Raw genomic sequence first — 25,116 nt, 5'->3', positions numbered from 1 at the left:
CAAACCAAGGAATGAGGGCACCCTCTAGAGGCTGGAAAAGGCGAGGAGACAGACTCTCCCCCAAAGCCTCCCGCCCAGCTTACATCTCAGTTTTAGCCCCATGAGACACATTTCAAAGTTCTGACCTCCAGAACTATAAGATAATAAATTTGTGTCATTTTAAGTCACTGTTTGTTTGTTTGTTATAGCATCAATAGGAAACTATTTTGGCTGTTAAGGTTAATGTGCAGTTTTGTTGAGAATGTATTGACCAAAATTGTCAGCAAATTCTCTGGTGTTCTTCTTGTGTGTGCTCAGTGGTACTATAAAGTAATTTTAAAAGAAATTAAAGGGAAAAAAATTTAAGAAAGAAACGGAAGGCAGAGTTACTAAAATCTAAGTGACTGGATTAAAACCACAAACTTTATGGAACATATAGCTGCAAGTAGTTCCATACAGAGACAAAAAGTGTAATAAAAATGCTGCAAGGAATCTGGTGTTATTCCCACTGCACGTCTCCACAGCTAGTGAGATATCACAGTTGTCAGTGGACTATTAACCATGCTTAAAGCCCACCTCTCCTCATATAGAATATCAGTCTAAAAATTCAGATTTAGTTTCTCAAGCCAAAAAAAAAAGGCATAATTGGATAATGAATATTTAATAAGCAAACAGCTCTATAATATTGCCATTGTTTCTCAACATCTATCAAAATTTTTATGTAGGATCACTTAAAGTATATGTAAGTCACAGAACAGGCTTACCTCGGAGATACTGTGGATTCGGCTCCGGGCCACTGCAATAAAGCAAATATCACAATAAAGCGAGTCACGTGAATTTTCTGGTGCACGCAAATGTTATTTCTACACTATACTGTAGTCTATTGAGTGTGCAATAACATTAAGTCTAAAAAAATTACATACCTTTATTTTAAAATACTTTATTGTTAAAAAATGCTAACCATCATCTGAACCTTTCGCAAGTCATAATCGTTTTGCAATAGTAGCATCAAAGATAAATGATCATAAGGCACCATAACAAATATAATAATGAAAAAGTTTGAGATATTTCAAGAGTTACCAAAATGTGACACAGAGAAACAAAGCGAACAAATGCTACTAGAAAAATGGCACCGATAGACTTGCTCAACAGAGGGCTGCCACAAACCTTCAATTGGTAAAAACAAAAATAATACCATCTGTGAAGCACAATAAAACAAGGTATGCTTGTACATTACCCTCTGAGGCCAGAATATCAGGAATCTGTATACATATGCTATATTGTTGTACCTCCCCTACTGGGTCTCTTCCATTCCTCTTAAATGTCTTTCACTGGACTTCACTGCCATTGCTTATATTGGGAGACATTACATGGTAGAGCCCTTGAGAGACTTTTTGCTGTCTTTGGGGATGCTATTTGCTTCATTTTATATTGGGCTGGCCAAAAAGTTCGTTCAGGTTTTTCCGTAAGATGTTACAGAAGAACCAGAACAAACTTTCTGGCTAACCCGATAGAATCCCCTCTATGAGAGGCTCTATAAATCCATGTCTTAAGGTCTCAGTACCAGAAACAGGTAAGCTGCTTCTAAGCAGAGGGTGATTCTTCTTTTTAACTCTTATAGAAATATAGTATACATCACATTATACAGTTGTCAAAAACCACAGAACTATACAACATAAACAATGAACCCAAATGTAGATTACGGACGTTAGTTAATGTAACGTTACTGGTTTATCAGTTATAACAAATGTAGCACGAGTGCAAGATGTTACTAGTAGGAGAAACAGGAGGAGAGGGAATATATGGGCACTCTCTGCACTTTCTGTTCAATTTCTCTGTGAACCTAAAACTTCTCTAAAAAAGTAGTCTTTTTCAAGCACACATACAGGAGATTCTGGGAAGATAGTGGCAACAGCACAGCTTTTCAATCTCTCTGAATCCTCACGTAAAAACAGATAAGCCGCTTGAAAGCAAAACTAAGCCCTACGGACATTCACAATAAAGCTTTAATGATAAAATATCCCCATGAACCCCCAAATGAAAGCAAGAAGGGACAAATCAACAGTCACAAAACAGTATCAGCATCTGTATGAGAAGGAAGAAATGGGGCAGCGTCTGACGGACCCAAGAACAGAACTCCAAATCAGCAACAGGTACAGAAGGCACCGGTGAAACTGGGCGAGTGCAAAGGGCTCCCAGCAAGGACTCAGGGGGCTGGGGCAGTTTGGCCCCTGTGAACTCTCAGAACTCAACTCCCAGGGCTTCCTTCCAGAACAGGGCCCCCTGCTGGAGAGAAAATGCAGGGAGTAGAATCAAAATTGAGCAAGACAGGACAAGAGAGAGGCAAGGTCCTGATCAAAGTCCAGGGAGAACAGCTCCCGCAAATGTCAGAAAGCAGGCTTCATATTTTTAACATTAGACCAAAACACAGAGGGAGCTTTGTGAAGTTATAAAAGCTTTCCTTCCTCATTCTAAAAGTTCAAGGGACTTCCCTTGGTGTTCCAGTGGGTGAGACTGCTTGCTCCCAACACAGGGGGCTCGGGTTCGATCCCTGGTCAGGGAACTAGATCCCGTGCATGCCGCAACTGAGAGTCCACATGCCGCAACTAAGACCCAGCGCAGCCAAAATAAATAAATAATTTTTTTTAAAAAATAAAGTTCAGGAAAAATACATAAAAATCAGCAACAAAAAAGGTTTAGGTTGAATCCTCACCAAGTTGTTAAAAAAATAGAGTAAGGAACAGCATAACATCCCTACAAACAATAGAGCATCCAGAAAAACATGCCCACAAAACAGATCAAAACTGTAACCTATTATTTCAAAATGAGCTGCAAGACATTAAGGATATGATATAAATCTTTAGTGTAGCTCAATGGGTTTATACAAATGGATATATCCACGTAACCACTGCTCATTTCAAGAAGTGGAATATTACTAGCATTCTTGTAGATTCCCTTGTGCCCCCTCCTTACCAACAATGGTGTTACCTCCCCAAAGGTAACACCATCTTCAGTTCTATCATTTTATATTAGTTTTGCCTGTTTTCAAAGGTTGTATACATGAAACTTAAATATACCCTTGTATGGCTAGCTTCTTTTCTCTCAATATTATAAGATTGACCAGGCTGTTGGGTGAGGCACAGCTCATTCTTTTTCTTTTTTTTCAAAATTAATTAATTTAGTAATTAATTGGCTGCATTGGGTCTTTGTTGCTGCACATGGGCTTCCTTTAGTTGTGGCAAGCAGGGGGTGGGGCCCGGGGGCTACTCTTTCTTGTGGGCGCGGGCTTCTCACTGCAGTGGCCTCTCTTGTTGCGGAGCACAGACTCTAGGTGCACAGGCTTCAGTAGTTGCGGCACACAGGCTCAATAGTTGTGGCTCACAGACTTAGTTGCTCCACGGCACATGGGATCTTCCTGGAGCAGGGATCGAACCCATGTCCTCTGCATTGGCAGGCGGATTCTTAACCACTGCTCCACCCAGGAAGTCCCTGCATGTCTTTTCATTGCAGGAGAGACACTGTATGAGTTTACCACAATCTTTCCAGTCTACTGCTGGTGGACATTTGGGTTGCTTCCACTTCAGTGCTATTATAAAAGAAGCCACTATGGACATTCTTTTCCTTGTCTCTTTTACTCACTTCTATTAGGCATGTACCCTAGGAGTAGAACTGCTTGTTGATAGGGAATGTGTATGTTAAGCCTTAGTAGACACAGCCAGTTTTCCAAAGTGGTTTCGTCAATTTAAACTCTTACTAGCTGAACATGAGGATTCAGTTTCTCCACTTCCTTATCAAAATTTGGTATTGTCAGTGTTTTTTCAGTAGCTATTCGGAGAGGTGTGTACTGGTTAATTTGCGGTTCCCTAATGACTAAGAAAGCTGAGTACCTTTTATTTGCCTACTAATCTTTTGGATATCCTCTTTTTTTTGATGTGCCTGATCAAGTCTTATGTATGCGTATGTTTGTTAGACTTTTCCTTATTGGTGTGTAGGAGTTCTTTATACTTAAAGTCCTTCATCAGATATGTGTTTTTGCAAATATCTTCTCCCATTCTGAGTCTTGCCTTTTCATCATTTTTTAAAAGATTTTGTTTATTTATTTATTTATTTACTTGGCTGCATCAGGTCTTAGTTGCGGCATGTGGGCTTCTCTCTAGCTGTGGTGCCAGGCTCCAGAGCACAGGCTCAGTAGTTGAGGCCCACAGGCTTAGTTGCTCCACCGCACATGGGATCTTAGTTTCCCGACCAGGGATTGAACCCACATCCCCTGCATTGGAAGGCGGATTCTTCACCACTGGACCAAAAGGGAAATCCCGCCTTTTCATCATTACTGGTATCTTTCAACTAATAAAAATTCTTAACTATAATGAAGTTCAATTTGTCAATATATTTCCTTTATGGTTAGTGATTTTTGTATTTTGTTAAGAAATATTGCCTCTACAGTCATGAAGATCTTCCATGTTATGTTCTAGAAGTTTTATTGTTGTACCTTTCATGTTTATATCTACAATCCATCAGGAATTGATTTTTGTGCATGGGATGTAATAGGGTCAAGGCTCACCTTTTCCCATCAAGCTATCCAATGGATCCAGCACCATTTGTTTAAAAGACCATATTTTCTCTGCCAAATTGCGATGACACCTTTGTTGTAAATCAGGTGTCCACGTATATGTGGGTCTGTGTCTATGCACTCTATTCTATTGCCTGGGTCTTTTTGTCTAACTCAAACCTAATACATCCACAACTGAGTTCCTGATCTTCTTCCCTAAACCTGTTCCTCTTACTGTCTGTCCCGTCTCAGTTGTGGGCAATTCTATACCTCCGTTTGCTCAGGCCAAAATCCTTGGTATCATCCTGACTTCTTTCTTTCTCTCACGCTCCACTTGTAATTCATCAGCAGATCCTGTTGCCTTTACCTTCAATTACATCTGGAATAACTACCTCTATCACTCCCACCCTGGTCCAAGGCAACATCCTCCCTCATCTAGACTACTGAAATAACTTCCTAACTGGTCTCCCTAATTAGTGGTAACTGATTGCATGTAAGGCACAGGAGGGAAGGAGGAGTCAGATACTATCCAGGTTTCTGGGCTTGATTGGTAGAAACTACTTTCCAAAGTGGGATAGGAAAGAAATTGGCTTGGGGGCAGAGGGAAGGAAGTCACCCCTTCGGCGTCTTCTCTACCTAACAGCCAAAGTAACACTGTTAATTTAGCTCGTGTAAGTCAGATCAGGTCCCTACTCTACTCGAAACCCTCCAGTGGTGCCCCATCTCACTCAGAGTAAGAGCCAAAGTCCTTACAATGACCAGCAAAGCTCTGTGTAATTTGGCCTTCACTAGCTCTTTCCATGCACTTCACTCACTTTGATGTAGACACGGTAGCTTCTTTGATACGCCTTGAAAAACCAGGCATACTCCCACTTTGGGCCTTTGCATCTGTCATCTTCCCAAATATGAAAATGGCTAGTTCCCCCATTTTCATCAAGTCTCTGTTAAAAATGTCATATTTTCAAGGGAGGCTTAGCCCGACTGCCCTGTTTAATTGTGATTCAATCCCCATTCTAGTACTCCTATCAGCTTTTCCTGCTTTATCTTTTTCCTTAGCTCTGATCACCTTCTAACTCTGCACTCAACGAAAGCAATGTTGAGAAAGACCAGGCCAGCATTCTACAATGAGAACCACACAGCAGAACATTTTTAAAAAAAATTTTTAAAGAGTTTTATTGAGATGTAATTGACATACAATAAACTGTATACAAAGTGTACAATTTGATATTTTTTCTTATTAGTCATCTATTTTATACATACTAATGTATATATGTCAGTCCCAATCTCCTGATTCATCCCATCCCAACCCCCTCCACCCCTCCCCACTCCCCGCTTTCCCCCCTTGGTGTCCATATGTTTGTTCTCTACATCTGTGTCTCTATTTCTGCCTTGCAAACCAGTTGATCTGTACCATTTTTCTAGATTTCACATATATGTGTTAATATATCATATTTGTTTTTCTCTTTCTGACTCATGTCACTCTGTATGACAGTCTCTAGATCCATCCATGTCTCTACAAATGTCCCAATTTCGTTCCTTTTTATGGCTGAGTAATATTCCATGGTATATATGCACCACATCTTCTTTCTCCACAGCAGAACCTTCTAAGGAATGCATCATAACATCCATCAATGACTTTTTAAAAATACTTATGTATTTTGTTCACTGCTCTATCCTTAGCACCCAGAAGAGAACCTGATATACAGCAAATGTTCAATAAAAACTTTATTGAATAAACTCAATGAATGCATGAGTGGATGAATGAAGCACACTTTAAAGACTGCCGACATTTGAAGGCTTCATGAAAGAGGATGAATTTTCAAAGAAGACAGAAGGAAGTCAGAGATGGAAAAAGAACTAAGAGCATCTAATACCTCAGACGTGAAGGGAATTTCCTGAGTGATAGAGGGTCTTTTGTTATTCACAACAAGCCCTTTTCAACCATACCTGAATTTATACTAATGAAGTTACTCAGGGCAGAGTCCCTACCTTATCTTCAGGATTGGGACCCAACTGTGTGATTAGAGCCTTGGAACTTTCAGTCCACCCCCCGACCTCTGGGGAGGGGAGGTGTTGGAGACTGAGTTCAACCGCCAGTGACCAATGAGTTAATCAATTGTGCCTACATAATGAAACCTCAATAAAAACTCTGACAAGGTTTGAGGGAGAGGCCACGTTGGTGAACTTGAAGTGCTGGGAGAGCAGTATGCTGAGAAAGCATGGAAACTCTGCACCAATGCCCCTCCACCCTCTCACTTCTGCCCCAGAACTTGTATGTGGCAGTCCCTGACATATATCCTTTATAATAAATTTGTTACAGAAAGTATGTGCTTTCCTGAGTTCTGTGAATTATTAAATTGGGATGGGAGTTACAGGGAAAAGGGCATGGGAATCCCTGAATTTATAGTCAGCCAGGCAGAAGTAGCAGTAACCTGGGTACCCTATTTGCAGCTGGCATCTGAGATGGGAGCAGTATGGTGAGATTGAGCCCTTAATCCAGGGTCTATACTGACTCCAGATAGTTGGAGTCATAACTGAGTTAAATTATAGAACACCCAGTTGGTAACAGAAAGTTGGAGAATTGGTTATTGTTTGAAAAAAACATTCAGCCAAGAAGGTACAGAGTCTGATTTGAACTCAAACTTTGTTCCACAATGTAGTTAAAGAGTAATGAAGGTTGCCAGATCATGCCACGTGAAAAGAGGGCAAAGGACAGATGTCACAAGATTTAATAAGAAAGAAAATGATTCCACAAAGAAGCAAATTTCCAGAGACATAGGAATTAAACTTGGATGAGTTGATGTTGAGGAAACCAAGAGAAAAAGTTTTTTTTTAATTTATTTATTTTATTTATTCATTTTGGGTGTGTTGGGTCTTTATTGCTGTGCTCAGGCTTTCTCTAGTTGTGGCAGGTGAGGGCTACTCTTCATTGTGGTGTGCAGGCTTCTCATTGTGGTGGCTTCTCTTTTTGCAGAGCACCGGCTCTAGGCACGGGGGCTTCAGTAGTTGCAGTGCACAGGCTCAGTAGTTGTGGCATGCAGACTCTAGAGCGCAGCCTCAGTAGTTGTGGCGCACAGGCTTAGCAGCTCCAAGGCATGTGGGATCTTCCCAGATCAGGGATTGAACCCACGTCCCCTGCATTGGTGGGAGGACTCAACCACTATGCCACCAGGGCAGTCCTGAGAAAAGGAAGTTTAAAGGAAAGTAATCAATACTATTAACTGCTGTGAAGAGATTAAATAAGGCTTGACAAATATCTACTAAATTTAGTAGCTGTGAACGACAATTCAAATAGTACCTGGGGCCTGAATGCAAAGAGTTGAAAAATGTGGTTTTGTTTCTGTTTTTGCTTTTTTCTTGAGAACTTTGGCTGTGGTAGAAACAGAAAGGGTAGCAATGGGTTAGTGGCATAGGAATGAGGGTTTCTACTGTCATTATTGACTGTTGTTTTGGGTGAAAGAGGCTTGAACAGGTTTAAACAGAAATGGGCCAGAAGTGGAGGCTGATTGATGGTAGGTGCCAGGTCCACAGCTCAAGAGTCCAGTCAAAAAACAGGCTGCCAAGTTTTACTTTTATTTTTATAACTTCTGTGTTGTTAAATTTTCTTAGCATGTACAGTTGATACTTTCTCTGTACTGAAAAAAAAAAGTTGCCAAAAAAAGAAAGCTCTTTATTTTAAAAAACAAACAATCGTTTCTTCACCCTCTCCCCTCCTCAGGGTAAGCTGCCGGTTAAACAGTCAGTCTGCTCCTGTTTGCACACATTTGTTTACATTCCACTCACCCCTCTGTAACCTCCAGTCTGGCTTCCAGCCTCACTTCACATACATGGCATTTATTGAGGTCTCTAATATGTCCTGTGTCAGTAAATCGAAGGACATTTCAGGCCTCTCTCTCAAATTCCTGACTTTTCTATTCGCTCACTGAACATCTCCACAGGTATCTCTAAAACAGAGCTCACCTTTCTTCCCTCTGCCCCCAAACCCCTCCTTTCCCACGTTGAAGAGTACCTTCCACCATCCCCCATCCAAGCTCAGAAACCGAGTGACACCCTGACTCCCCCTCTCTCCCACATGCCAGGTCTCATCCACGACCAAATCCCTTCACTCCCAGGCTCCCCCACAGCGTCTCAAGCGTATCCCTGACTCCAGCACCAGTCTGATAGTGGCCATCATGATCTTTCTGAAATATCAATCGGATAGTGTCACTCCTCTGCTAACAGTCCTCCCGGCTCCTACTGCCCAGAGGAAACCCCCAGCATATTCCTATGGGTGGTAATGATCCCTCAGGATCTTGAAGGCCCTGCCTGCTTCTCCAGCCTCTTCTCTCCCTACATCCCTGTCCTAATCATGTCCAAACCCCACAGAGACTGTTGGTAGTTCCCTGAATTTGAGTGACCCCATGCTGTCCTCTGGCATGGAGGTTGACGCCTGGACACCCTGCAGCTGCAATGTCCTCTCCTACCTCATTTCTGGGCCAACTCCTAGCTGCCCCTCAAGACATAACTCGGACTTCTCTGGTGGTCCAGGGGTTAAGAATCCACACGCTGTGCTTGCACTGCAGGAGGCACAGTTTTTATCCTTGGTCAGGGTACTTAGGTCCCACATGCCACGCGGTATGGCCAAAAAAAAAAGAAAAAAGAAAAAAACTCAGACTTCACTTGCTCGGAGATTTAGGAACTCATACAGGGATGGTGTTGCTTTTAATCTACTGTAGCTTTCCTTTTCAAGACTCTGAAGGCATTTGAATTAGTGTCTAATCCTAAATGGTTTTATATAAAAGTAAAGGAAGTGTGGCCTACAGTAATGCCACAAATACAGAAGTGGATTTGTTTCTTTAGGCACATGTTGGTGCCTTAAAATTCGTTTCGGGCATTTGTAATTATTTATAAATTGTGCTTTTTATTACCCATGACACATCAAGGCAAAAATAAGCTTTCTTAAATCAGAATTTTCTAAAGAATGCTTCTTATCCAGTTCAACAGACCCTCCTCATTACCAGAATCTTCACCTAACAGCTTGCATCAACCAATCCAGGTGTCTTTACATAACAAATCCTACAGCAGTTTTTAACTCTGAATTCAATGAAAGTAATGTTGGAAAAAGACCAACCCAGCACTCTGTACTGAGAACGCTATAGTAGAACCTTCTTAGGAATACATTATAACATCCATGAAACCCTACATTTGATGATGGCACTAGAACATATAATTTTCTCCAGGTGTTTTATCTGTAAAACAGGGATAATAATGGTTATTTCACACAATTATCCAGATGATTAAGTAAAGAGAACTTTGAACTGGAGATAAAATTGGGAGCCTCAGTGTAAAGATGGTGTTTAAATGGAGAATTGATGAGATAACCTAAAGAAAGAGGGTTGAGAGAGAAAAATAAAAAGCCCAGTCCTCTTTCCAAATGTTTCCTATTCATTTGTTCATTCAACTGCTATTTTCTTTTTTTTATATAAATTTATTTATTTATTTATTTATTTGACTGTGTTGGGTCTTTTTTTGCTGTGTGCAGGTTTTCTTTTAGTTGTGGTGAGTGGGGGCTACTCTTCATTGTGGTGTGCGGGCTCTAGGCGCGTGGGCTTCAGTAGTTGCAGCACATGGGCTCAATAGTTGTGGCGCACAGGCTCTAAAGCGCAGGCTCAATATTTGCAGCGCACGGGCTTAGTTGCTCCGCGGCACGTGGGATCTTCCTGCAGCAGGGATCGAACCCGTGTCCCCTGCATTGGCAGGCGGATTCTCAACCACTGTGCCACCTAGGAAGCCCTCAACTACTATTTTCTGAGTGCCTGTGATCAGTCAGTTATTGTACTAGACACTAGGGCTGCAGAGGTGAGCCAAAGAGACACAGAGAAAGCTTATTGTCTCCTGAGGGAGGCACAGAAATATATATTTAACTACAAACTATAATAAGTGCTTTAAAGGAAAAGTTCCAACTATTATGGGAGAATTTAATGAGGACCTAATTCAGATTAAATAAAATATTGTACGTAAAGCACTTAGCATAGTGTCTGACACACAGTAAACCCGTTAGTCAAGGAAGGCCTCACTAAGAAAGTGACACTTACGCTGACAGCAAAGGATTAGTTGGAGTTGGCTACATAGAGAATGGGGTGAAAGAGCACTGCCAGCTGAAGAACAACATACGAGAAGGCCCTGAGTGAGGAAGGAGCTTGGGATGTTCCCAGAGCTGAAAGGGGACCTGTACAGCTAGAGCACGCGATAGTTGGGAAATAATAATACCTTCCACCTGGCCACCCAAGGTAGCAATCTCCCTTTCCCCCATGTGATTAAAATAACTTTAAGACCCATACAACAACTCTAGATACTACATCAAAATAGTAATGATGCAAATAAATTGCATCTGCCTGAAAATTAGCCTGCAGTCTGCTTTCCAACTTCCCCTTTCATAGTCACCCTTCTCCCACTACATACCCTCACCTATCCAGCATCTCACTTTGGTGCATTGCCCCAGGGGATAAGAATTCAGGAATATGTCCTTCCTGAGGAACAGTCCTATGATAGCAAATCAGAGGGAAATTCAGCAAGAAATATTAAACGAGGCAGCATGTTTTTATCATCCAGGGCACGTATAAATGCAAGGTTCAGAATTTAAAATTCAAAAGTGAAATGGTTATCAGAGGGATACATATTAACACCATTATTTGAAGTGAAAAATTACAGACTTTTTCTAATAGGAAGATTGATTTCACTGACTGATTTTCCAAAGAGGATTGATTTTGCCAATTAGTTCATATGGCAAACATTTTCCAAACTTAAGTGAGCTAAATCTGCAGCCCTAAGATTTTGACAAAAATGTATTTAAAGTACATATTCATTATACAACACACAAAAAATTATAAACACCACAACTATTTAAGTATATGAGAAAAAATTTAAATATCTTTATATTTTATATATATATCTTTATGTATATATAAAGTCAGGAAAGATATATTTTACATATATTTTTTTAATATATATATCTTTATATTATATATATATCTTAAATAACTTTAAGATGTATGCGAATACATAATTTTTCAAAATTATTTTCAGGTTATTCAAGCAAAAACAAAAATGTGAAGACAACTGGCTTACAAGGTTAACTCAGGAGTATCTGCTAACTGAATGGGGTACAGGAGTGTGGAACAGGAGAGGTCAAGGGTGACCCTTAGATTTATAACAAGGAAATAAAATTTATTAACTCAAAATTCACGTACGTTCACATAGAGAATCGACAAGAATGCAAATAACTCCTGATGAGGGAAGTTAACTTTGTCTCATTTATTTGCACTTTTCTGTATTTGCATTAATTTACAATTATTGCCTTGTGAATTTCTATCTGTATTAACAAATCCATTTTAGCATATCTGATTGCATTTCTGTATTTGCTCTTTGAAGTCTACTTTAAAATAGTTGTACATCTCATTGGTTCCCTTATTACATAATAAGTATAATAATTTTAAAAACTCATGTATGTTCATAGTTCATTAAGATACCTCTTAAATTTTTTCCATAATACTTTATTAAATTTTTTTTTTTTTTTTTTTTTTTTTTTGGCCGAGCCCTGTGGCTTGCGGGATCTTAGCTCCCTGACCAGGGATTGAACCTGAGGCCCCGGCAGTGAGAGCACTGAGTCCTAACCATTGGACCACCAGGGAATTCCCTACTTTATTAAATTTTGGAGGAGATAGTATATTATGATGTAGGGGTAGAAAACTTTTCCCTTCTTCCTTTCTGGCTGGTCTAACAATTAAATTGACATAAAGCAGATTAACAGAATAAAAACAAATTTCATGCTTATGGGAGCCCCAAAGACATGAAACCCAGAGATACCTAGGCAACTGAGGCTTATATGCCACCCTCAGCTAAGAAGGGAGAAGGGTCTGGGGCTTCAAAGGGCAGGAAGACAATTCACAGGAAGATGAGAAGAGCAAATGTTTGGTGAGCAAATGTTTGATAAACAAATGCTTGCCATACCACATAACTAAGTCTCTCTGATAAAAAGTTATCTTTGGTATTAGCTCTTTTCCTGCCATCAATCCAAATTCTTTTAGGCAGTTAAGGGGAAGGTAAACAGCTCTTTCAGAGTCTGTTGAGCCTTGTCATCAACTCAAAATAATCCACATGCTGAAGTGGTATATTTTGGGGTCACATATTCTGCTCCCCCTCAATGGTAATACCAGAAATTTTGGAGATTTGTGAAGGCCTTGAAACTTAACTCTCGAGAATATCCAAGGTCCACTATAGCTTATATGCTCATGTTCATTCTGACTTTTGTTTTACAAAAAGATCAAAGTTTGCAGTTTTTAAAAATGTAATGTAAAAATTTACCAGAGAGGGGGAACAAGTTTACCAGGAAATAAGGCACTCAGTCTAAGGTTAAAACTTAAAGGACTGGCCTGTGGTTCAAGATGCAGTAATAAGGACTAGATTTACCCACTCACCTTAAAGAATACTGACCTCACCGCACTCTCCACAAAAAACACCACCACCACACAAAATAAACAAAACAACAATTTTCAAGATACTGGACATCAGCCAGTGAAGGACAGTTATGCCTGAGAGACTGGAAACAAATGAGGAGAGAGCCCTGTAATTAACTTAAAAGGGTTTCCAGGCTGCCACGCAGGGAAGGGGAACTCAGGTGAACCTGTTGGACTCCCCGAGCTGAGGAAGTGCTGCCGACAGTATGGGGAAGCCAAGGTGGCTAATGTTTGTGGGAGAGAGTGCTAGAGAGGAGAGACCGGTCCAGAGGAAGAACTCGAGACCTGCAGAGGGTATTGAGAGCATCGATCAGTGCCTTTGTGTGAGGAAACTATCCCACAGATGCTGGGGAGAGAACTATTGAGAGAATGAGAGTGAGCAGTGCCCAGCTCTCACAGAGAGCCAGGAAGAGAGCCTGTTTCCAGCAGCTTAGACTGGAAAACCTCAGGATTCATATGGCATTGGACAGAGTGTGAAAAAGGTCTTTCTTCAGTAGTGGGAAATAATTAGCCTTTGACTAATGGTTCTCAGACAGGGGTAATTTTGCTCTCCTCCCCCAGGGGGCAATGTCTGTAATATCTGGAGACAGTTTTGATTTATCAGGACTAGGGGCAAGGTGCTACTAGCATCTAGTAGGGCGGCCAAGGATGATACTAAACATCTCGCAGTGCACAGGACAGCCCTCTGAGAACAAAGCATTATCTGGTCCAAAATGTCAACAGTGCTGAGGTTGAGAAACCTTGCCATGGACTCAGCATTGCGCTGGTCCTTCCTAACAAATCTTAAAAGCAAGACTCAAAAGGATCATACTGTGTCCAAGTAAATTAACTGCATCCTAGAGCAAAGCTCAAGAGTCATAGGAATACAAAACTACCTGGCACCTGACAGGGTAAAATTCACAATGTCTGGCATTCAATTCTTCCTCATCTAAACAAAGATTACCAGGAATGCAGAGGTACAGGAAAATACAACCCATATTGAAGAGAAAAATCAGCCAATTGAAACCAACCCAGAACTGATACAGATATTAAAAGTGGCATAAAACGACATTAAAACGGTTATTTTACCTGTATTCTATAAGTTCAATAGGTTAAGTAGAGGTAGCAGATATAAAAAAAGACCCACATCAAACTTTTAGAGATAAAAGTTACAATGTCTTAGATGAAAAATACACTGGATGGGATTTAACAGCAGATTATCTATTTCAGAAGAAAAGATTCGTTAACTTGGAGGTACAGCAATATAAACTATCCAAAATTAAACAGAGAAAAGAGAATTTTTTAATGAAATTTAAAAAGAAAAAAAAGAGCATCAGTGAGCTGTGAGACAATGGTAAGTGGCCTAATATATAAGTATTTGGAGTCCCTAAAAGAAAGCTGAGAGAGAACTGAAAACACAGTTGAAGAAATAACAGCCAAAAATTTCCCAAATTTGATGGAAACCATTAATCCATAGATCCAAGAATCCTAATGAGCCCGAAACACAGAAATATGAAAAAAAATCAAAGCACATCATAACCAAATTGTTTTTAAAAAAAAACAGTGATAAAGAGAAAATCTTGGAAGCATTCACAGAAAAAAGACATCACATGTATAGACAAAAATAAGGATGACATCAGATCTCTCATCAGAAATAATGCAAGCGAGAATACAGTAGAGCATTATCTTTAAAATACTGAAAGGAAAAAACTGTCAACATAGAATTCCATACTCAGCAAAAATCTTTCAAAAGTGACAGCAAAATAAAGATATATTCAAACACATGAAAGCTGAAAGAATTCATTACCACACTACCCACCAGAAGAACCCCACACCACACACACAGACACACAGTACAAGAAATAAGGGAAGTCCTCAAGCAGAAGAAAATGATGCCAGACGGAAATCTGGATCTCCACAAATTAATGAAGTACAACAGAAATAACTACATGGGTAAATTAATGATTTTTTTCTTATTTAAAATTCTTTAAAAGACAAATGACTGCCTAAACAAAAATAATAGCAATGTACTGTGAGGGTTTTAACATTTATAAACATAAAATGCATGATAAAAAGAGCATAAAGTCCAGGAGAGAAGAAATTACACTGTTGCAAGGTTCTTACAGCAGGAATAGCCCTGCATCTATCAAAGAAATTGAATGCATGGTTGAAAGCCTTCCCACAAAGTAAACTCCACTCCCAGGTGCCTTTACTAATGAAATATATCAAACATTTGTGAAAAAAATGCCGATTCTACACAAACTCTTCCAGAAAATTGAAGAGGGTAATACTTCCCAACTCATTCTATAAGGCCAGCAATACTTTAATATCACAACCAGAAAAAGATATCACAAGAAAAGTACAGACCAATATCCCTCATGTGGTTTATCCAGGGAAAGCAAGGTTAGTTCTACCTTCAAAATCAATCAGGGTAATTCACAATATTAAACAAATTTAAAAAGAGAAACTACATGATCATCTTATTAGATGCAGAAAAAGCATTTGATTAAATACAATATCCATTCCTAATAAAAACTCTCAGCAAATGAGAAATAGAAGGGATTTCTCCATGTGTTAATGAGCATCTGTCAATACAACAAACCTATAGCTAACATCATACTTAATGGTGAAAGACTGAATACTTTCCCCCTGAGATCAGCAACAAGGCAAGCTTATCTGCTTTCATCACTAGTATTCAACATTGTACTGCAGGGTCTAGCCAGTGCAATAAGGAAAAAAAAAATGCTGTCCAGATAGTAAAGGAAGAAAAAGTAAAACTCAGATAACATGATTACATAGAAAATCTAAGAAATCTATTAAAAAGTTACTAGAACTAGTAACTGAGTTTAGCAAGTTTACAGATATAAGATCAATATATTAAAAAGTAACTGTATTTCTATATACGAGCGTGAACAATCAGGGATTGAAATTTTTTTTTTTTTTTTTTTTTTTTGGCACACGGGCTTAGTTGCTCCATGGCATGTGGGATCTTCCTGGAGCAGGGATCGAACCTGTGTCCCCTGCATTAGCAGGCGGATTCTCAACCACTGTGCCACATAGGAAGCCCAGGGATTGAAATTTAAAATGTTATTTACAATAGCAGAAATACGTATGAAATACGGAAATACAAATATGACAAAAGATGTTCAAGACCTGTACTACAAATTACAGCTGAGGGAAATCACAGAAGATTTAAATAAATGGAGAAATACAATCTGTTTGTGAGAAGATTTGTTTATAAGTATAACTTGTTCATGAGAAGACTCAGTTTACTAAGATATCAATTCAAAACCCCAGCAGGTTTTTTGTAGTATTGACAAACTTATTTTAAAATTCATATGGAAATGCAAAATATCTAGAATAGCCAAAACAACTCTGAAAAAGAACAAAGTTGAAAATAATTTCGAGACTAGCCACAAAGCTACAAGAATCAAGACAGTATGGTATTAGCATCAAGAAAGATAACTAGGGCTTCCCTGGTGGTGCAGTGCTTAAGAATTCCCTTGCCAATGCAGGGGACATGGGTTCAAGCCCTGGTCCGGGAAGATCCCACATGCTGCGGAGCAACTAAGCCCGTATGCCACAACTACTGAACCTGTGCTCTTGAGCCCACAAGCCAAAACTATTGAGCCCATGTGCCACAACTACTGAAGCCTGCGCGCCTACAGCCTGTGCTCCAAAGAGAAGGCACAGCAATGAGAAGCCCACGCACCACAGCGAAGAGCAGTCCCTGCTCTCTGCAACTAGAGAAAACCCATGTGCAGCAATGAAGACCCAATGCAGGCAATAAATAAATAAATAAAGTAAATAAATAAATAAAATTTATAAAAAGGAAAAAAAGAAAGAGAACTAGATCAAAGGTACAGAGTAGAGAATCCAGACCAATACATAAAAATGGATAACCAGGGAATTCCCTGGTGGTCCAGTGGTTAGGACTCCGTGCTTCCATTGCCAAGGGTGCAGGTTCAATCCCTGGTTGGGGAACCAGGATCCTGTAAGCCACAGAGGAAGGAAGGAAGGAAGGAAGGAAGGAAGGAAGGAAGGAGAGAGAGGGAGGGAGGAAGAGAGGAAGAGAGAAAGAGAGAGAGAAAGAGAGAAAGGGAAAGGAAAAAGAAAAAGAAGAAAAAATAACCCATTTTTGATCCAGGTGCAAGGACAACTGAATTGAGAAAAGAAAGCATACATTCTGATAAAGACCTGTGCTCAGAGAAGCTTTATTTGTAATAGACAAAAACTGGAAACTACCCACATGGTCATCAACAGGTGAATGGGAAAATGGTACACCCAAACAATGAAATACTACTCAGCAGTAAAAAGGAATGAATTATTGATATAAGAACAACATGGATGAATCTTAAAAAAAAGAGTATATGTATACGATTCTATTTAAAACATGAGAAAATGCAAACTACAGTGACAGAAAGCAGACCAGTGTTTACCTAGAGGGTAGGAGGAAGAGTTTACAAAGGGCATGAGGAAACTTGTGGGTGACAGATAGGCTCACTATCTTGATTGCATTGGTGGCTTCATAGGAGTCTACATGTATCAACATTTACCAACTTGTACACTTTAAATACATGCAGTATATTATATGTCCCCACTAAACCTAAATAAAGCTGCTTACAGTATTAAAGGAGAATGATGACAACACAAGTTTCATACAGTTGGCTTACTTCATTAAAGCATAATTCTATCAAAAACAAGGATGAAAATTTATCCTTTGCATAAGCCACACAAATATCCAAGAAAAACTCTTCCGCTTCCACAAACTACCAATCCTATTCCTAGACTGTCATCCACCACATCTCCCTCAAAACTTGGCCGGACATTTCATATGTGTTGTCAACATGAATACCTCCGATAAGTACCTGGTGAGGAAGCCAGGTCAGAGTGTGGGTGATTAAGCCAAATGCATTGCCACTACCTGACAAATCTGAAAGGTATACTGAGTATAATTGACCTAGAAGAGCTGTTGGTACAATCTCAGCAAGGCTGGAGTCTATTTACAGGTTTTGATGGACTCTAACGACAGTGTAATTTGTACACATATACAATTGTAAATTATCTGTATAAACTATCTTCTTATTCACTAACAGAAGTCATCTTGATTTATGGGTTTGTTTTATAATGTGCCTCTATCTGCATGCACCACACGGAAATACAATAAACACCAAAGATACTTAGGACTCTTGCTGCTAAACAAGTATTGAAGAAATGTGTGTGAGTTATTAAAAGAAGTACTACAAATAACAAGACAATTTGGCGCCATCCATGCCCTCAGGAAACTGGAATACCCTATTGAAAAGGAGACAACTTTTCTTAGAGGTAGAGGGTATGTGTGTTGGGGGAGGCGAGCAGGGAGCTACCCTTCATTGCTGTGTGCAGGCTTCTCATTGCAGTGGCTTCTCTTGCAGCGGAGCACGGGCTCTAGGCGCTCGGGCTTCAGTATTTGTGGCGCAGGAGCTTAGTTGCTCTGTGGCATGTGGGATCTTCCTGGACCAGGGATCAAACCTGAGTCCCCTGCATTGGCAGGAGGATTCTTTTTTTTTTTTGGACATACAATAAACTGCATATATTTAAAGTGTACAGTTCGATTTTTTTTTCTCATTAGTCATCTGTTTTATACATATTAGTGTATATATGGCACTTCCATTCTCCCAATTCATTCCACCCCCACCCCCCCACTCCACCCCCACCCCCACTTCCCCTCCTTGGTGTCCATATGTTTGTTCTCTACGTCTGTGTCTCTATTTCTGTAACTTCAAGTAACTTCTACCTTCAGTGATTGTTGTTGAAAGAGAAGTTCCTGGCAACAAGTAACACTTGATATATTCTTTTTAATACAACAACGAATAAACAAGAGGCCAGGTACAATTAAAGAGTGTACAAGTCATTAGGTAGTGGAATGAGACTTTGAGCTCAGCTATGCCTCCAAAGCTAAAAGATGAATGCATCCTACAGGTGTTGATACGATTTATATTGATATTTCTATTTGAAAAAGGCAGACTTAAGGACTTTTACCTCTGCCTGGAGCCTTAAGGGTGTGTTTGGAGGAAGGGCGCAAGAGGAAGAGAAAATAGCTTTTTAAGTGAGTAAATGTCCTTTGCACTCAGAAGTCTCTCTACAAATCAGTCCCAACCATGGACTTCTCTGTGATGAGCTCCAAGGACAAAGGATAAGATAAACTCAAAGGGACAACATCACTGGAACAGAGAGTTATCGCACCCTTATCACTCTGTCACGCAGCAACCATTGCAGCATCTCTGAGCCTTCCCAAGCAGCACACCGTGCTCCTTTCCCAGCCCATATAAGGAAAGGTAGTCGTCCCATTCTCCTGCTCTGCACATTGGAAACATGCAGACCCTACCCAATCAGCAGGTCACTCACAAGTCCATTTGTACCCTGGCTATAAAAACAGGCAAGCAACCCATGCTCATGGTTGACTCTCCCTGGGTACCAGGACGTTGGCCCTGGGTTCTTGCAGTGGCTCTTCTCTTTAATAAATCCTGTTTTCATTATGTTTTGCCTTGTGTCTGGAAATTCTTTTCCAACCTGTGTTCTTGGACCACGACATTTTCGGTGGCCCGTACGGGGATATCTCCTGGGGGATTCCTTCCCCCACCTCCTCTCCTCATTCCCTGGGACCCTCTGCACACAGGCGAGTGGCTGTGGAAGCAATGGAGGAGCTCTGGCCACGGCCACACCCTCGTGTGTTCCGCAGGCTCCACAGCTCACTTTGCCCCAGTAACTGCCGCCCAGAAGGGGTGAGGGTCCCTCTGTCTTCCTTCTGACGGAGGACTAGGCCAATTGGCATTGTGCGGGCATGGGTCAGGCATCTAAAAGCCATTAGGGGGACTTCCCTGGTGGCACAGTGGTTAAGAATCCACCTGCCAATGCAGGGGGACATGAGTTCAATCCCTGGTCCAGGAAGATCCCACATGCTGCAGAGCAAATAAACCTGTGCACCACAATTACTGACCCTGTGCTCTGGAGCCCACGAGCCACAACTATTGAGCCCTTGAGCCACACTACTGAAGCCTGCGTGCCTAGAGTCCGTGTTCCACAACAAGAGAAGCCACCACACTAAGAAGCCCACCCACTGCAATGAAGAGTAGCCCCTGTTCTCCACAACTAGACAAAGCCTGTGCGCAGCAACAAAAACCCAATGCGGCCAAACATACATACATACATACATAAATAATACACAAATACATATTACATATCTGATTTAAAAAATGAAATAATAAAAGACATTAGGCGATTGCCACCCAAATACTCCCATGAAAGGAGAAGAGGGTCAGGGAACAGACCAGGCTATTAGAGCATCTACCCCATCAAGATAACCTCTGTGTAATGCAAGGCACATGGTGGTTGAAGCAAAACACAATGTCCACAGTCCCTTGGTGACTGCATCCTCGGTAGAGTTAGAAGGTGGGATGATCCTCAGTCCTCTTTTCCTGTTACTTCTGCTTCTTCTCCTCCGGCCTGGAGTGACTCCAAAGGACCTTACCACCTCTAGATCACCCTGAGAAATTCTTCCCATCCCTGAGGGTCTTCTAAACGTGAGTCAGTTCCCAGCTGGCTTCCAGGAATTCCCCTCTCTGTTCACTGGTGCCCTAGTCACATGGTTTCTCATTGCCCCGGCCATCTCTCTCAGTCAGATGCGACTGCTGAGACCACCAGCATTTTTTGTGCCTTAAGTCGCACAAAGATGTCACTGAGACAAAGGGGGGACATCTTTTTGCCTGTCAGTGATTCTCAGTACCCCCAATCTATGGCATCGGAGCTAAGAATGGGTTCAGGTATTTCTGTTCCCCTAGACTCACCTCTTGGTTGTATTCTCAGGAATTGGAAGGAATTTGATCCAGACAATCTCAAACAGAAGAGGCTCATTTTCTTTTGAAACATGGCTTGGCCCCAATACAAACTGGGGGACCAAGAGCAATGGCCTCTTGAGGGGACACCAAATTGTCACATGATCTTCCAACTTGATCTCTATTGCTGGAGACTAGGAAAGGACTGCGAGGTTCCATACGTCCTGGCCTTCATGACCCTCAGTCCGAATCCGAGCCTGAGGGATCCCGTCACATGCGTCTCTCCCTTGCCACTCTACTGCCTCGTCTTCCCGCTTCTCCCGCTCCATCAGCTTCACTGCCTCACCCCTCCCCATCTCCCCCTCCAGCAGGTATTTTAGATGACCCTTCTTGTCCCTGGTCACACCTGCCTCCCCCTCAACTTCTGCTCCCCAATCCTCACCTCCTTCCCCGGACACAAATCTTCCTTGCCCTCCCCACATTCAGTCATGGGGCAGCCCAATGCTCTGAACCAAGCTCCAATACGCTTCCCCCTACAACAGGTTGCTAATGGAGACCTAGGTACTATCAGAGTTCACAGCTCCTTCCCCATTCCTGATCTCTCTCATATCCAAGGAAAACTAAGCTCCTTTAGCCAGGAGGCTTCCACTTTTATCAGGGAATTTCAGGCCCTTACCATAGTCTTTGACCTAACCTGGCAAGATATTCATGTAGTCCTAACTGCCTGCTGTACTCATGAAGGAGAGACCAGGATCTGGGCCTTGGCTCAGGCCTGGGCAGACGAGGCACACACCCAAAAGCCTAATGAGAACTGAGCAGGGGCAGAAGCAGTCCCACCGGCAGACCCAGGATGCAGATACCAAGCAAATGAAAATGGGACAATGGGGGGCTGACTAAGAGAAATTACATGATTACCTGTGTAAACTAGAAGATATGAAAAAGGCCATCATCAAACCTGTCCATTATAAGAAACTCAGTTACAAAGAACCCTCTGAGAATCCGGCCCTTTTTGAGGCCCGATTAGCAGAGGCTATGAGGAAATCCACCAGCGTAGACCCTGAGGCCCCTGAAGGTCAAGCTATACTTGCAGTTCACTGTATAAGCCAGGCATTCCCTAACATCAGGCAACAGCTACAGACATTACAACAGGGCCCACAAACCCCATCCTCTGTCCTACTTGACACAGCCTCTAAGGGCTTTAACAACAGGGAGGAGGTTTCCAGGAATAGGTGACAGCTAAGAGAGGAAGAAAAACTAAAGCAGCAGGCTCAATATACGGCGCTTGCCATTACTCAGTCCCTCCTACAACAGGAACCCACAGGACTCCCTCCTTCTTCTCAGAAACCACCATCGATCTGCTGCCAGTGGGGTCCTCAGGGGCACTGTCAGGAACGGCCACCCCCTGCCACCTCATGCCCTTACTGTCGCCAACAGGGCCATTGGAAAAGGGGTTGTCCCTCCCACCCTTAAGCGGGTAGGCCACTGCCAGAACCACGCAATACCAGGGTACTTTGGGTCCCGACCCCCTGAGCCAAGGTCAAGGCCAATTGCCCTTGTCCATGGTCACTGACTATCATGAAGCAGGAACCAGATGGCGCTTTAAATCTGGGGCTCCTGGATGCGGATGACTGAAGGTGCCCTGGGCTTAATCTAGGCCCCTATGTTCCCCTAAGACTGGAGGAGCCCCAGGGTAACCCTGGATGTGGCAGGGGCTACTATAATGTTTTTCACTGACACTGGGGCTACTTATTCAGCCCTGACTTCCTTCTCTGATCCCACTCACCATTCCTTGATGCTCCTAACAGGGATAGACGGGCAACCCTCTTATGGCCATTTTATACCTCCCCGACTTTGTTCTCTTGAAAATACTATTCATACACTCCTTCCTAGTCCTCCTGGCCTGTCCTACACCTCTGTTAGGCTGAGACCTTTTAACAAAACTTAAAGCTACTTTATCATCCACTCCAGGAAATATGGCCTTAACAACCACCACGAAGCCTACTCTAAAGTCCTGCCCCATATCCTCCAGCAAGTTCCCCTGGAGAAATGGGACACTTCTGCTCCCGGCAGATCTGCCACAGCCATTCCAATAATCATGCATTTAAAGGCCCCGACTCCTTTCCTAGGGTAGCACAATCTCCTCTTAAGGAAAAAACATTGATGGGACTAATGTAATCTCCAAATCCATCCAAATGGGACTATTAGTCCCCTGTGATTTTCCCTGTAAGACCTCGATCGGGCTGGATTCTCAGAGGGTTCTTTGTAACTGAGTTTCTTATAATGGACAGGTTTGATGATGGCCTTTTTCATATCTTCTAGTTTACACAGGTAATCATGTAATTTCTCTTAGTCAGCCCCCCATTGTCCCATTTTCATTTGCTTGGTATCTGCATCCTGGGTCTGCCGGTGGGACTGCTTCTGCCCCTGCTCAGTTCTCATTAGGCTTTTGGGTGTGTGCCTCGTCTGCCCAGGCCTGAGCCAAGGCCCAGATCCTGGTCTCTCCTTCATGAGTACAGCAGGCAGTTAGGACTACATGAATATCTTGCCAGGTTAGGTCAAAGACTATGGTAAGGGCCTGAAATTCCCTGATAAAAGTGGAAGCGTCCTGGCTAAAGGAGCTTAGTTTTCCTTGGATATGAGAGAGATCAGGCCTGGGGAAGGGGACGTGACCTCTGATAGTCTCCATTAGACTAGCAACGTGTTGTAGGGGAAGCATATTGGAGCTTGGTTCAGAGCCAGGAGAAGACTGGCAGATAGATTTCACCCACATGCCCCCTTGTAAAGGCTTCAAATATCTCCTAGTCATGGTACACACCTTCACAGGATGGATAGACGCCTTCCCTACTAAGATTGACAGAGCATCCGAGGTTACCACTACTCTCATGGAACATATCATACCCTGGTTCGGGCTGCCCTGCTCTTTGCAATCTGAAAATGGCCCCGCATTTATTTCAAGCCTAACCCAAGGGCTTAGTGAGGTCCTCCAAATCCGTTTTTTTTTTTTTAAGAAAAAATTATTTATTTGTTTATTTATTTGTTTATTTATTTATTGTCTGCATGGGATCTCTGTTGCTGCCTGCGGGCTAGCTGTGGAGAGCAGGGGCTACACTTCATTGCGGTATGCGGGCTTCTCCTTATGGTGGCTTCTCTTGCTGCGGAGCATGGGCTCTAGGTACGCGGGCTTCAGTAGTTGCAGCACCGGGTTCATTAGTTCTGGCTCGCAGGCTCTAGTGCACAGGCTCAGTAGTTGTGGCACAGGGGCTTAGCTGCTCCACGGCCTGTGGAATCTTCCCGGCCCAGGGATCGAACCCGAGTGCCCTGCATTGGCAGGCAGATTCTTAACCACTGTGCCACCAGCGAAGTCCCCAAATCAGTTATCATCTTCATTCGGCATGGCATCCTCAGGCATCAGGCAAGCTCGAAAGAGCCAATGCAGCCCTCAAGAAACATCTGACTAACTTAGCAACAGAGATGCACCAGACATGGGTCACCCTCCTTCCCATTGCTCTGCTAAGAGTCCGGATCACTCCAAAGGCTAGGACTCCCCCAAGTCCTTATGACATCCTCTAGGCAAGACCATTCTTAAATGCAGACCTCCTGGTCGATCCAGAGACCCATTATTTAGCACAATATCTCCCAACATTAGCATTGACTCTTAAGACTATCTCGGAATACCAGGACCAAAGCAGTCCTAAGCCAGACCCCAATTTCGTGGAGACCTCTCCCCACTTACACCCAGGCAACTGGGTATGTGTTAACACCCTTCTACAGGATCGAAGACCGCTCGAAGCAGTGTGGACAGGACCATACCAAACCCTGCTGGCCACCCCCACAGCTGTCAAAATACAAGGCTTCACTCCTCGGATCCGTGTGTCACGACTGGGGCAGCCCCTCCTCCAGAGGACGATACTCATCAAACAACCGGAGATTCATGAGATGCCACCTACAGTTACCAACCTCTGGACGGCCTCTGCTGTCTCTTCAGAAAACAATCCGGTGATGCTGCCCGCCCTCCCCCGAGTTCATGGGCCTCCATAGCCTGATGTTTCCATATATTCTTAACCTCCTTGTTAAAGTTGTCTCTTGTAGAATACAACAAATAAACCTCCAAATGGCAATGCATCAAGAATATCGGCCAGTCAACACCCGGACACTTGAACAAGCGGCCAACACCCCTCCTTAGGTATAACCCTGACAGAGAGCAGGCAATGGGAACCCAGGGCCCTACGACACCCCCGCCCAGCAGGAAGCAGCCAGAGAGATCATCACCCCTTTTCTCTACAAAACGGGTTCCTGGACA

At 42.3% G+C, this 25,116-nt stretch overlaps 1 long non-coding RNA gene across 1 annotated transcript; it reads right to left on the bottom strand.

The window, feature by feature from the left end:
* Window positions 1-7,117: 7,117 nt before the first annotated feature.
* On the bottom strand, window positions 7,118-25,096 carry LOC130845897 (uncharacterized). The gene is made up of 3 exons (XR_009051477.1): window positions 24,770-25,096; window positions 7,827-7,898; window positions 7,118-7,707 (listed from the first exon to the last, which is right to left on the bottom strand). It is a non-coding gene; the product is annotated as an uncharacterized LOC130845897 (long non-coding RNA).
* Window positions 25,097-25,116: the final 20 nt, after the last annotated feature.

This window comes from Hippopotamus amphibius, chromosome 1, assembly GCF_030028045.1.
Source record: "Hippopotamus amphibius kiboko isolate mHipAmp2 chromosome 1, mHipAmp2.hap2, whole genome shotgun sequence".
Taxonomy (NCBI): Eukaryota; Metazoa; Chordata; class Mammalia; order Artiodactyla; family Hippopotamidae; genus Hippopotamus; species Hippopotamus amphibius.
Note: the sequence above shows the minus strand (reverse complement) of the source record. Positions and strands in the feature narration are given on the sequence as shown.